The sequence below is a fragment of the Ambystoma mexicanum genome, chromosome 3q (genome assembly GCF_040938575.1).
Source record: "Ambystoma mexicanum isolate Mex_15411 chromosome 3q, UKY_AmexF1_1, whole genome shotgun sequence".
NCBI lineage: Eukaryota > Metazoa > Chordata > Amphibia > Caudata > Ambystomatidae > Ambystoma > Ambystoma mexicanum.
In genome coordinates, this window is record NC_090926.1 from 185,787,247 (window position 1) to 185,799,330 (window position 12,084).

Genomic DNA, 12,084 nt, shown 5'->3' on the forward strand with positions numbered 1-12,084 from the left:
CATGAGTGAAAGAAGCATCCACCGGGTCCCCCTGTGCCCAGTTCAGTTTTCAACTGACACAGAGAGAACTTTGGCACTCGCACCAAAACATTCTAGATGGAACACTAATACAAGCATTCCAGACACAAGCTCACACATACTTAGGAAACAGCTAATAAACCAGGATGGGGAAGACATAACAAGATCCTAACTATTTTCAGAGTTATAAGAACACCCCACCCACCTCAGCTCCTTCTGCTTCCAGGGCCACTCCTGTGTTTCCTCCACCTCCTCCTAAGAGGGCTCGCTCTGATACTCCCCTTCAGGACTTAGTAATAGACCCCTTTGTAGTGGAGCCTTATCACCCAAGTTCTTACCATGAAGAACCTGACCCTCTATTCGAGGAGGGACAGGCTGCAGATCCTTACTACGACGGGGATGATGAGGACCAGGAGGCTGAAGATGAGGCTGAAACTTACACTTTAGACTCCCCAATTCCTAAAGACCCTCCTGTTAATGATTCGCTAGTCGATAACCAGCCTCTCCTTAATGAGTTGTTGGCTAAGGCTGCTGAACACTTCCAGATAGACACGCGGGAAGTTCAGGAGGACAGGGATTTCGCAGAAAAAATCCTGGTAGACAAAGGGGCAGTAACACATTCCATCCCTTTACTAAAATCAGTCCAGCGCAGAATTCTACCTTCCTTGCAAACACCTAACCTCACACTTGCAGTAAATCCACATGTTGAAAAGTTATTTCGCGCTGCTCCCTCTGACCCTTTATATATCAGGGGACATCTAAAACCAGATTCCCTAGTTGTTCCCACCACTAGAAACCCACTTGCTTCCTCAGAAGCTCCTCCAGATAAAGAAAGCAAAAAGATCTATGGTCTGAGCCGGAAAGTCGCTTCATCTGCGGCTTACCAGGCTAGGATAGCCAACCGTGCCACCCTCTTAGCAAGCTATAATTGCCATAAGTGGGAGGAAGTATCTGCATTGCCTCCCTCCGCATCTGAACCCTTAAAGTCCCAGTTAGCGCAAGTAGCAGCTCAGGGGAAGAAGGCAGTGTCGGGCTGTCTCCTGAAGACCAACTTCGATGCGGCTGATAATGTCGGTAGAATAATCGCTGAGGGCACGATCATTAAGAGCCATGCATGGTTAAGACAGTTCAGATTCAAACCAGAAACTCAGGCGACCCTGATAGACATGCCAGTCGAGCCTAACGTATTATTCGGCAAAGCCGTCGAAGATGCACTCAAGACGGCGAAAGATGAGTACGACACATTGAAATCACTTGGTCAACTCACCAACAAACCCTCTGGACAGAGGGGAAATGGTAATTTTCGCCGCTTTCGAGGCCAGAATTCCCAAAGAGGGTCAAACTATACACAAAAACCAGAGTTTATCGTTGGGGAATTACAAGTCACAATCTACCCAGGGCTACCCAAGAGGGTACGCCACCTACCAAACAGTGACGCTCCGCTCCAGGTCCCCCCCCATGCATCCCCAGTAGGGGGGCGCATTGCCAACTTCACCCACGCATGGGAGGGGTTCACCTCTGAAAGATGGGTGCTGTCCACAGTGTCCAGAGGCTACTGCATCGAGTTAAGACAGCGCCCCCACGACCATCCTCCACGACAAAGTATACTTGCAGGAACATCAGAAAATACTCCTCGAAGAGATTGCAACTCTGCTATCAAAGGACGCCATAGAAGTCGTCCCGGCGCATCAGGTAAGCGGGTATTCATTCAACCTACTTCCTTGTGCCAAAGAAAGATCTCACAATGCGCCCAGCATTAGATTTGCGCCCTGTGAACAAGTATGACAAGCCACAAATGTTCTGCATGACTACGCTACAAGAGGTAATCCCCTTACTAAAAAAGGAGATTACATGGCAACACTGGATATGAAAGATGGCTATTTTCATGTTTCAATGTTCCCAGCCACCGAAGATTCTTGCGTTTCAAGATAGCGAACCAGCACTACCAATTCAAGGTGCTGCCCTTCGGAATAGCCTCGGCTCCAAGGGTGTTCACCAAGGTACTGGTGGTGGTGGCAGCGTACCTGCGCAGGAAGGCAAACCCAGTGTACCCTTACCTGGACATTACAGAGGAGTCCTCCCTAATTTGCAGACAAAACATCCAAAGAACCATCAACCTCCTCTTTCAATTGGGTTTCTCCATCAACGAGAAAAAGTCGAGCCTCATGCCAAATACCTCAAAAGAGTTCATAGGAGTTGTCCTAAATACTCAAAAGGGGTTGGCCTTTCCATCAGAGGAAAGAATTTGAAATGTGTTGCTGCAAACTCAAGCCGGTTGCCATATAAGGCTGCGCAAAGCTATGAGTTTGCTAGGCATGATGGCGTCTTCCATTTACCTGGTTCCCCACACGCGCCTGCTCATGCGACCCATGCAGGAGTGGTAGGCAAAACAGTGGTCTCAAGCAAGTGGTCAGTGGGATGATCTAGTGGTCGTTTTGCCAACACTAGTATAGAATCTTCGCTGGTGGATAAGGGAGAATCTAATGAGATTAAAACCCTTCTACGACCCACAGGTTCAGGCCGTCCTCACAACAGACGCCTCCTTAACAGGGTGGGGAGGTCACTACCTCCACCACACAGCTCAGGGTCTGTGGTCTCGCAAGGTTGCTCAGAACCACATCAATCTGCTGAAACTTCTAGCAGTATTGAGAGCGCGTCAGGCATTCGAACCCCTCTTATCGAACCAGTCAGTGGAGATCCTTACAGACAGCACAACTGCCATGTTTTACATAAGCAAGCATGGGGGCACTTGTTCTCTAAATTTTTCCAAGCTTGCCCAACAAATTTGGAAATGGGCACTCAAACAGAAAATGTACCTGTCAGCCAAACATGTTCCAGGGGAACTCAGCTCACTAGCAGACTCTCTGAGCAGCGCTCCCCCTTCCAAAGGAACACGAATGGCGACTACACAAAGACGTCGTAGAACACCTCTTCTCTCAGTGGGGTTTCCCCACAATAGACCTATTCGCCAAAAGCGATAACAGTCAATGCCCAGACTCTAATGAGGAAGGTGGTCAACAAGATACAAAAGGAACCAATGACGCTTATCCTAGTTACTCCTATGTGGGGGAGGCTACAATGGTATCCACATCTGCGCAAACTGGCGATGTGCAATTCCATCAAACTCACGTGCCAGTACAACCTACTCACCCAGCACGAGGGGCTAACAGTGCACCCACACTCAATGAACTTGGCTGCATGGCTCCTGAGATCATAGAGTTTGGGCACCTTAACCTGCCACAGTGATGTATGGATATCTTGAAAGAATCAAGAAAACCAAACACTAGGCACTGTTACTTTGACAAATGGAAAATATTTGTAATTTGGGGCCAGACTAAAATCAACCCTATAGAATGTACTCCATCACACATTCGAACTTATATGCTTCATTTGCTAGATGCAGAATTAGTATTTAACTCAATAAAGGTCCACCTGGCAGCTTTGTCTGCCTACATGACCTCTCACAATAAGGTCTCATGGTGGAAATTTTCAGTCATCAAAGCTTTTATAGAAGGAGTAAAGAGACTCCACCCTCCAATTTCTAACCCGCCGCCAGGGTGGAACCTCAATGTGGTACTCGCTAAGCTCATGGGACCCCCTTTCGACCCTATGCACAAGTCTTGTCACACACCTAACTTATAAAACTGCCTTCTTAGTGGCTATCACTTCCATAAGAAGGGTCAATGAAATTCAAGCTATGTCAATGCAGGATCCTTTCTTTGTTGCACACAAAGACAAGCTGGTTTTACGTACTCGCCCTAGGTTGTCACCTATATTTTTTCTCAATTTCATGTAAACCAGTCAATTGAGCTACCAGCTTTCTTCCAGTACTCAAAAGCTCATCTGAGGTAAACCTCCACACACTAGATGTCAGGAGAGCTCTCCTCTACTACGTAGACAAGACCAGACCGCTAAGAAAAACAGATCAACTGTTTGTCTCCATAGCGCCGGGCAGAGAAGGTGACCGCATCTCTAAGAATGCCATATCTAGGTGGATAGTCAGATGTATCCAACTGTGCTATTCCCTATCAGATAAGACACTGGGCCTCATTACGAGTCCGGCGGTAACCGAGCCGGAAAACCCGGCAGGTTACCACCGGACTCGTATTACCATTCTGCCTCCGAGATTCCCGGAATTACCGGGGCATTACGACCCCGGTGACCCGGGAATTCCGGAGGCGGAATTCTGGAAGTCCTCATTCCCATGGACTCCCATAGGACTCCATGGGGGTGGAGACCATGGAAACACTGGTTCCGTCTTTGACAGTCCGTGTTTCCATGTCTGCCTGCAGGCGGGTGGTGTTAAACCCGCCAGGTCAGACCTGGCTGGAGTGACTCCTCCCGCCTGCAGGACCCTCAATCAGCCGGTCCGGAAAGAACAGTGGCAGCGGTTTTACCACCACCATTCTTTCCGGCAGGGTCGTAATGAGGCACACCGTCTTTTACGCCCAGGGCTTACTCCACAAGAGGTACTAGAGCCACTCTGGCTTTCATTGCAAATGTCTCTTTAGACAGTATTTGCAAGGCAGCTACATGGAGCTTTATACATACTTTCACTCAGCACTACTGCATTGACACTCATTTCAACATAGATACACAAGTGGGACAAGCGGTTCCAAGACATTTATTCGCTCATGAACCTTCTCACATCCCACCTCCTTCTTCCACTGCTCTCTAATCTATGCACAGCATGTGATCTAAGCAGATTCCACAAGGTTCAGAAGGGATACATTAATCACTGTAATCGTATTTCTGATGCTTGTATCTGCTTAGATTCACATGTGGCCCACCCGTCGTCCCCTCGGAGAGAAAGTGCATGGATGCTTATGAGCTTGCCTATCATATCTGCTTAGATACAACTGTACTCACGCTACACCTCATGCAACCTTGTATCAGAAAAATACAATCTGAGGGACCTACATGCGTGAGGGTTCATGGGTACAGGGGACGTCACACTAGGGATAGTATTACTGGCACGCCCTATTCAACGTCCCTTTTCAAGTTTCGAAAACAACTGTAATACTCTGCAGCTTCCACACTACATGTCGGCCTATGCACAGCATGTGAATCTAAGCAGATACAAGCATCAGAAATACGATTACGGTGAGTAATATATCATATATATGTGTCCATTCAAGCCAAGTCACACATTCTACAACCCCGCCTAGTAGCCATCGCTGGAAGTTCACCTCCAGTTCTGACCCACAACAGCAAGGCATTGTCGGTATGCACATTAGCTCATATGCAAACCTTTTTCTCCAGGAAATTGTTTGAGGGCAGTGATACTTTATGCATAGCTTAATTAACCCAAGACAGACATTTGCAAGGCTGCCAGGACAACTACATACCTGGTTTCACCCTTATTAGGGATTGTCAGTGCAGTATAGTCATGACAGCCTTGTGGTTGGAGCAGACAAATGTGGAGAGATGACGGAGGTGGCATGGAAAAAGGAGGGTGAAGGTGGATAGGAGCGCTACAGAGATACTTCAATTAGAGTTGTATGTCAAGCAACTGACAGGAAAGCCAGGCTAACCAGCAAACGACAAGTGGCTGAAGTTCCCCTGAGCTAGAAGGGTGAGAAGACTGGAACACAAGAGCTGTGGTGAGTTCACAGGGCAGCATGGAGGCAGCAAACGGTAGGGTTGTAGGATACAGGTGGTGTGCTAATTTGCATCCTTCTCGCCCAGGAGGTGTGAGAAATCCGACTGCTACTGGTATTAAACCTTAGTTGCCCCAGTGTGCTCCCTACAACACCGGATTACTCTGATAGACTGCCCTTTTGGTTCCTGTCATGTCTGCAAAGAGTTCTATTGTGGGAGCAGCTTTATACAGCGCAAACCAGTCACAGCTGGGGGTCAGAGCTTTGTTTGGTGTGTGTCAAAAGGTATTTGTAGTGGAAGTTCATGTAAGCAGATACTCGGCAACTCACCTTCTCGTACCAAGTCAGACTTGCTTATCATTATTTCTGACTATTACTTGCTTGGGGAATGTTCCTGTATTGTAATGTTATAAATCTCCCCAGAAGACACTGCAACATAAGTCCTAATCACCTGTGAAAGTGGCGAGAGGTGGTGTCTGTAAAGAGAGGTCCAAAGGGGGTAGAAATGGGACAAGACTTATGATTGTGGATTGAAAATGCTAGAGAGCTTGTGTGGTAAGAGGGCAACCCCTGCCATGAAGGGATTACCATAGTATTTCAGGGACTCAAGCTGGGAAAACAGCAGTCACGAGAGCCTAAGTGATGTGGGGGAGAGGAGCCGTTAGCTTGCGTAAGGATGCACGCAGTGGATGGTGTGATGAATTTGATGGAGTCATCACTTCTCTTCCGGAGGTAGCCTCTGCCCATGTGGCCAGGAGACGGCAGTCGCTTCCTAATCCTGTGAATGGCTATATGAGGGAGTATCATTTGGGGGGAGGCAGCCCTCTGGAGGGTGTCCTGAATTCATCCCCCAGTTCCTTTGAAATATACACCAGCAATTCCCCATACAGTGATGGCTTGTTGTCATATCTCCCCTCACCCTCATAGGAAAGACATTAACGACATTCTCTTTGACTCTGTACATTCATCAAATGTGTATGGGCCTTTTAACACCATTAGAAACACTCTGTCAGACTTTAATAACAATCTGTGAAAACCAGTACCCTAATCCCAAAAGTACTGCGACGAAAAAGATGCACCAAGTAACGAGGATTACTGAGAGCCCAAAGCACACGCTGCGCTCTAGTGTTTCGGCAATTCAGTTCCTTATTCATAAGATTTAAACCAGCAAAATAGCCTGGAGGAGTGAACCTGGTTGGAGAACGCAACCTCTCTCAATGCGGAGCTGGAGAACAGAGGACAGCAACGGTATCCTTGGAACAAAGAGGCTTTCCAGGAAGGAGAAGGAAGGCAGATTGCAGGATGCATGCGGCGAGGACACCAGAAGCAGACGGAGCTCCTGGGTGTACGCTGATGCCGCGAAGCAGACTCCACTGAACCAAAACCTGGAGAACTGTGAAACTTGAAGGTGGGAGCCACGAGAAGCCGTGACGCAGTGCAGGGGTGGCGAGGAAAATAGAGTTGCATAACCTCCACAGGCTTACTGCAAGAGAACCGACAGACACCAGCCAAAACCGGTGAGTCCACCCAAGGGTTACTGGGACCCCGGGGCATGTCGAAAAGCATAGTACAACCAACATTATTAAAGAACGAACAAGATAAATACTCGTAAGAATGCATAACGAAGTACGCAAAAGAAGCTATCAAGTTTGTGGATGCATGTATTGCATCTGAGTGAGAAGCCCTGGTAGGATAGTGTATCAGGCAAGTTAAGGAAGCGAAACAAGTATAAAAGACTGACAAGTTTGCAGGTGTGCGCAAAGTACACATGAGAGAAAGCCCTAGCAGGAGAGTACCAGGCGAATGCAAACTGTTCTAATCAGAACAAAGAAAGTTTACCAGGCAGTGCTAAGTTAAACAGTATATATTATACAAACAGCCAAGCGGGTCCTGCGAAGGATAAATATATTGGGATTGACAAGACTATGCAAGCATATTAAGTGAGGGAGAAAACCTAGCAGAAAAGTACACCAAGTATCCTGACAAGACGGTGAACAGCGGACAAAGCACTGTGTGCTGCTTGTGGTGTTGGGCAAGAGAAAACTAGGGAACTGATATCCTTGAACCGAAAGCAGAGTGCAGAGAAATCCAGAGGAAGGGAACCACCCTTTGCAATAAGGAACTCTGACTTTGTGGAACTTTTGTTACATATTTTGTTTTGAACACTTATATACAACCCATTACCCCTTTTCACCTTGGAGTTAATTTATTAGAATGTGAGGGTCAGACTGGAACTTTGGACACGGGACAGTTTTGCTTTGGACATTCTGACATCGACCGGCTTTTAGTTTTGGTTCTAGTCCGGAAAACCCCTCTTGAGCTAGGACAGAGAGGCATTTCCCTACCCCTTTTTATTTTAATAAATCTTTGACCAAAACCATGACTCACTTGTGTCCGAGTTTCATTTCTGACTCCTCCCAATGGGTGCGATGCAGACACAAACAGCTGGTTTTATCTTTTGAGGTATTCCTGTTGGCATCACTGATCAGGTACTTGTAATTTGTTCTCTATATACTTTTCACAGAAAGACAGCACATCACTCCCCCGTCCCTCTGGGGCCCCACTCCCACTGCTTAGGCTCCCAATCTAGGGAAATTGCAACTGGTGAGACCAGCCAATCGCGTTGGACCTAGAAAAACGACATTTAATATGAACTCCATCCGAGTCGAAGTTATGTATAGCCTGCACCACGTCTGTGGACACAGGCCGCAGGGACGGCCACACAGCCATGCACTTAGAATGCAGCTATGGCTTTGCAATTACGGTGTAGCAGCTCGCATAGTCGTCTACACTGAAACCCCCGACATACCTCAACACCTCTTCCATTAGCATAGAGCGACAACCTATGGAAAATGACGGTCTGGCACTAGCACTCTATCCTAAACCACCAACAGCACCCGCCCATGTGCCAGACTTCTGGGCTGCTTACAGGAGCGTATCCAGCCCACCCAAGTCCTAACCTGGCACAATGCACACACACATCTTATAAATTAACTCTTAGAATCTCCCACACATGGGCTACGATCACCAAGGGCGTTCCATCCACAAAGCACATTCAGACCATACAAAGGTGGAAAGGCCACTATATAAGTGACAAATACAATAATGTTGTATCAAAGTTATTAGGCCCACGCTGGAAAATATTAACAAGAGATCTGTTAGAAACCGGGTGAACCATCTACTAGACAGACCTTTTGTCATTGTTACTAACATGTTCTAACTGTTGACCATAAGTCTAGTTTACTGTTCTGTGTCTGAAGAATGAATCACACGTTATTTTTGTTTTTACAGAGAAAACAGGCTTTCATGAAATCAATCTCTTATGTGATGGCCAGGAAAGGGATGAAACATAACCAGAAATATCCATTTGCAGAGTAGCGGCAATGGAGGACTCATTTAAGCGAGATATGCAGATCCTTAAGAGATTGTAAAGTTGAAATTTATCAGCAAGAAATAGTAGTCTTTGAAAAAATACAGTAGCGTCATTACAAATATATGTCCTTCCTGTCAACAAAGTTCATAACTCTTTATAGCATTACTGGTGAGAGCAGTGTAGTCTAAAATATGTTTTGCTTTTTTTTATTTATTTATTTATTTATTTACAAGTATATACAAAAATAATACCAAAGTACAGAGGAACAACGAGGAATATAGTAAAAACGGATCAAATAATATCATTGAACATGTTCCAAATCTTTTCATATGTGGACAACTTACATTTCAATCTGTAGATCATTTTTTCTGTACGAGACAGGCTATGCATTTCTTGAACCCACTCCTCAAATGTCGGACGGACCTGACCTTTCCATCCTCGAAGGATCAACCTTTTAGCAACAATGGTTGCTCTGAAAAGCCATTTCTTAAGGGAAGAGTTGACTTCAGCCAGTTCGGAATCCTCCCCTAGGATCATTGTCTTAAAGTCCAGGACACACTCTTCACCCAAAATTCTGACACACACCTCACAAATGTCTATCCAGAACGCCCTGACCCTCTCGCAGGCCCACAGCATGTGTTCCAATGTTCCCACTTCCTGAGCACAACCCCAACAGTCAGCATTGTCAGTCATGCCCCTTTTATGTAACGTTTCCGGACACCAATACACACGGTTCAGGATCTTAATTTGTCTAGACCTTTCGCCCAGATTCAGTGAACATAATGAGACATTTCCGCATATATTCTGCCAGGCCTCAAGATCAATATCAGACCCAATCCTCTCACTCCAGACCTCCCGTAAATTGTCATTGTTCCGAAAATACGACATGAAAAGTTTGTATAACCTACTGGCTAAACCACCTCCCTGTCCATTAGAATCCGTCAGAAAAATAGTCAAGTCAAAGGAGTCAGACCAGTCCACCTCACCGATAGACCTCTTGAGTCGTCTATAAGCCGAGTCCGACAAGTCCTCAAAACTCCATCTCTCTCTCAGCTCAGCTGCAGTCAGCCACCGATCATCGTTCCCCAAGTCGGAGACCTTTTTAACATTCATTAGGAACCAATCGGGCCAAAAAATTGTCCTGGAGTTATCTCTATTCCTAGGATTCAGCCATATAGAAGCATTCTTACACTTAAAAGCGTCCCTCCCTATCAAAGTCAAGACCTCGATCCAAGAGTTGCGTAAAAAGGACGTGGTTAACAGACTTCCCCCCGTGATCTTTGTGTTAGTGGTCAACAGTGCTTCCGGGCCCAATGGCCCATATGCATTCGACTCCGCCACCGCCCATCCGTCCAGTTTACCATCTAAAAACGGAACAAAAGAATGAGCAGAAAATGCTAAATGGTAGGCCTTAAAGTTCGGAACTCCTAGACCACCCAAATAAATTGGACGCTGCAATTTCCATAGACTAAGTCTGGGCGGCTTCCTGTCCCATAAAAATTCTTGCATAAGGCGGTCTAGATCTTTCCAATAACTACACTTTATTCTCAGTGGAAGCATGCTGGTAACAAAGTTAATCTTGGGAGCCAAATTCATTTTCAAGGCATTGACTTTACCCCATAGTGAAAGTTTAAGTAAAGACCACCTTTCCAAAATCAATTTGCAATCTCGTACTACCACACTCATGTTTTCATCAACCATACGGGAGACTGGAGCTGTCAACCATATCCCTAGGTAGTGTAAGCGCTTATCACACCAAGTAAACCCCAGACCCTCAACCAGGGATTTATCATATCTACTGGACAGAGGCAACACTTCGACTTCTGGCGGTTAACCTTGTATCCTGAACAATCATGAAAATTCGACAAAATCCTCATCAGACATGGCAGGGATGTGTCCAAACTCTGCAACACCAACAAGAGGTCATCAGCATAAAGCCATGCCTTTTGCACCATACCCCAACATTCAATGCCCTGTAAATTCGGTTCATTCTTTATGTAAATAGCTAGGGGTTCAATCGCCAAAATAAATAACAGAGGAGAAAAAGGGCAACCCTGCCTCGTGCCTCGCTTCAAACAAAACGATTCCGACACCACTCCATTAGTCTTAACGTCAGCCGTCGGACTGGCATATAAAAGAGCTACCCAGGAAACAAAATCCTCCCCAGATTCATTTCCCTCAATACCGAGTATAAATAATTCCAATTAACTCTGTCAAAAGCTTTTTCAGCATCTAAGGACAGGATGGCTGCATCACCTACCTGTCTGTCCGCCATTTCCATGGTTAATAACAATTTCCTGATATTGCTGGACGTACGCCGACTCTTCATGAAACCAGATTGTTCTTCCCCTATCAAGACCGGCATGAACTGTCCTAAGCGAATAGCAAGAACCTTGGCCAAGATCTTGTTATCTGTATTTATAAGGCTGATAGGACGATAACTTGCTGGTTGATTGCAATCCTTATCCTTTTTTAAAAAAACCGAAATCGACGCATGATTGGTACTCTTAGGTAACAACCCAACAATTCTACTTGACACAAACATATCTCTCAGGAGTACCAAAGCCGAGTTCGGAAGGACCCTATAAAATTCACATGGAAGGCCATCCGGCCCCGGAGATTTTCCTACATTCAGCCCGGAAATTGCCCCTTTAATCTCCTCAGTAGTTATCATTTCACCAAGCCTATCACGCTCTGCATTCTGGATCCTGGGCAAATTCAGATTACCAAAAAAGCTCTCACCCCTACCTGTAATACCAGCCTCATCGCTATACAGATTCTCATAAAAATCGCGGAAGATTGAGTTAATTCTAATTGGATCAAAAGTGATCCTACCCTCCTTGTCAATCATGGAAGCAATAGCCGACTCTGAGATCCTTTTTCTCAGCCGGTATGCCAGCCATCTGTCACAACGCTCACCTTTCTCAAAATATGTACACCTAGAGTAGAACAAACTACGCTCGGACCTCATTGTCAAAAAATCTTCCATTTCTTTTTTGAGCTTTTTCAATTCAGCAAGTTTCAATGAATCTGTTGGATCGAACATCAGATCCCGAGAAATTTCACCAATACGTAAGTCAAGCTCACGCCTCT

At 45.9% G+C, this 12,084-nt stretch overlaps 1 protein-coding gene across 4 annotated transcripts in view; it reads left to right on the plus strand.

Annotated features, from left to right (window-relative positions):
• The window catches only part of SENP1 (SUMO specific peptidase 1), a 1,568,779-nt gene that overhangs the window by 533,883 nt on the left and 1,022,812 nt on the right, over positions 1 to 12,084 (plus strand). The gene's annotated exons all lie outside the window — the stretch shown is intronic.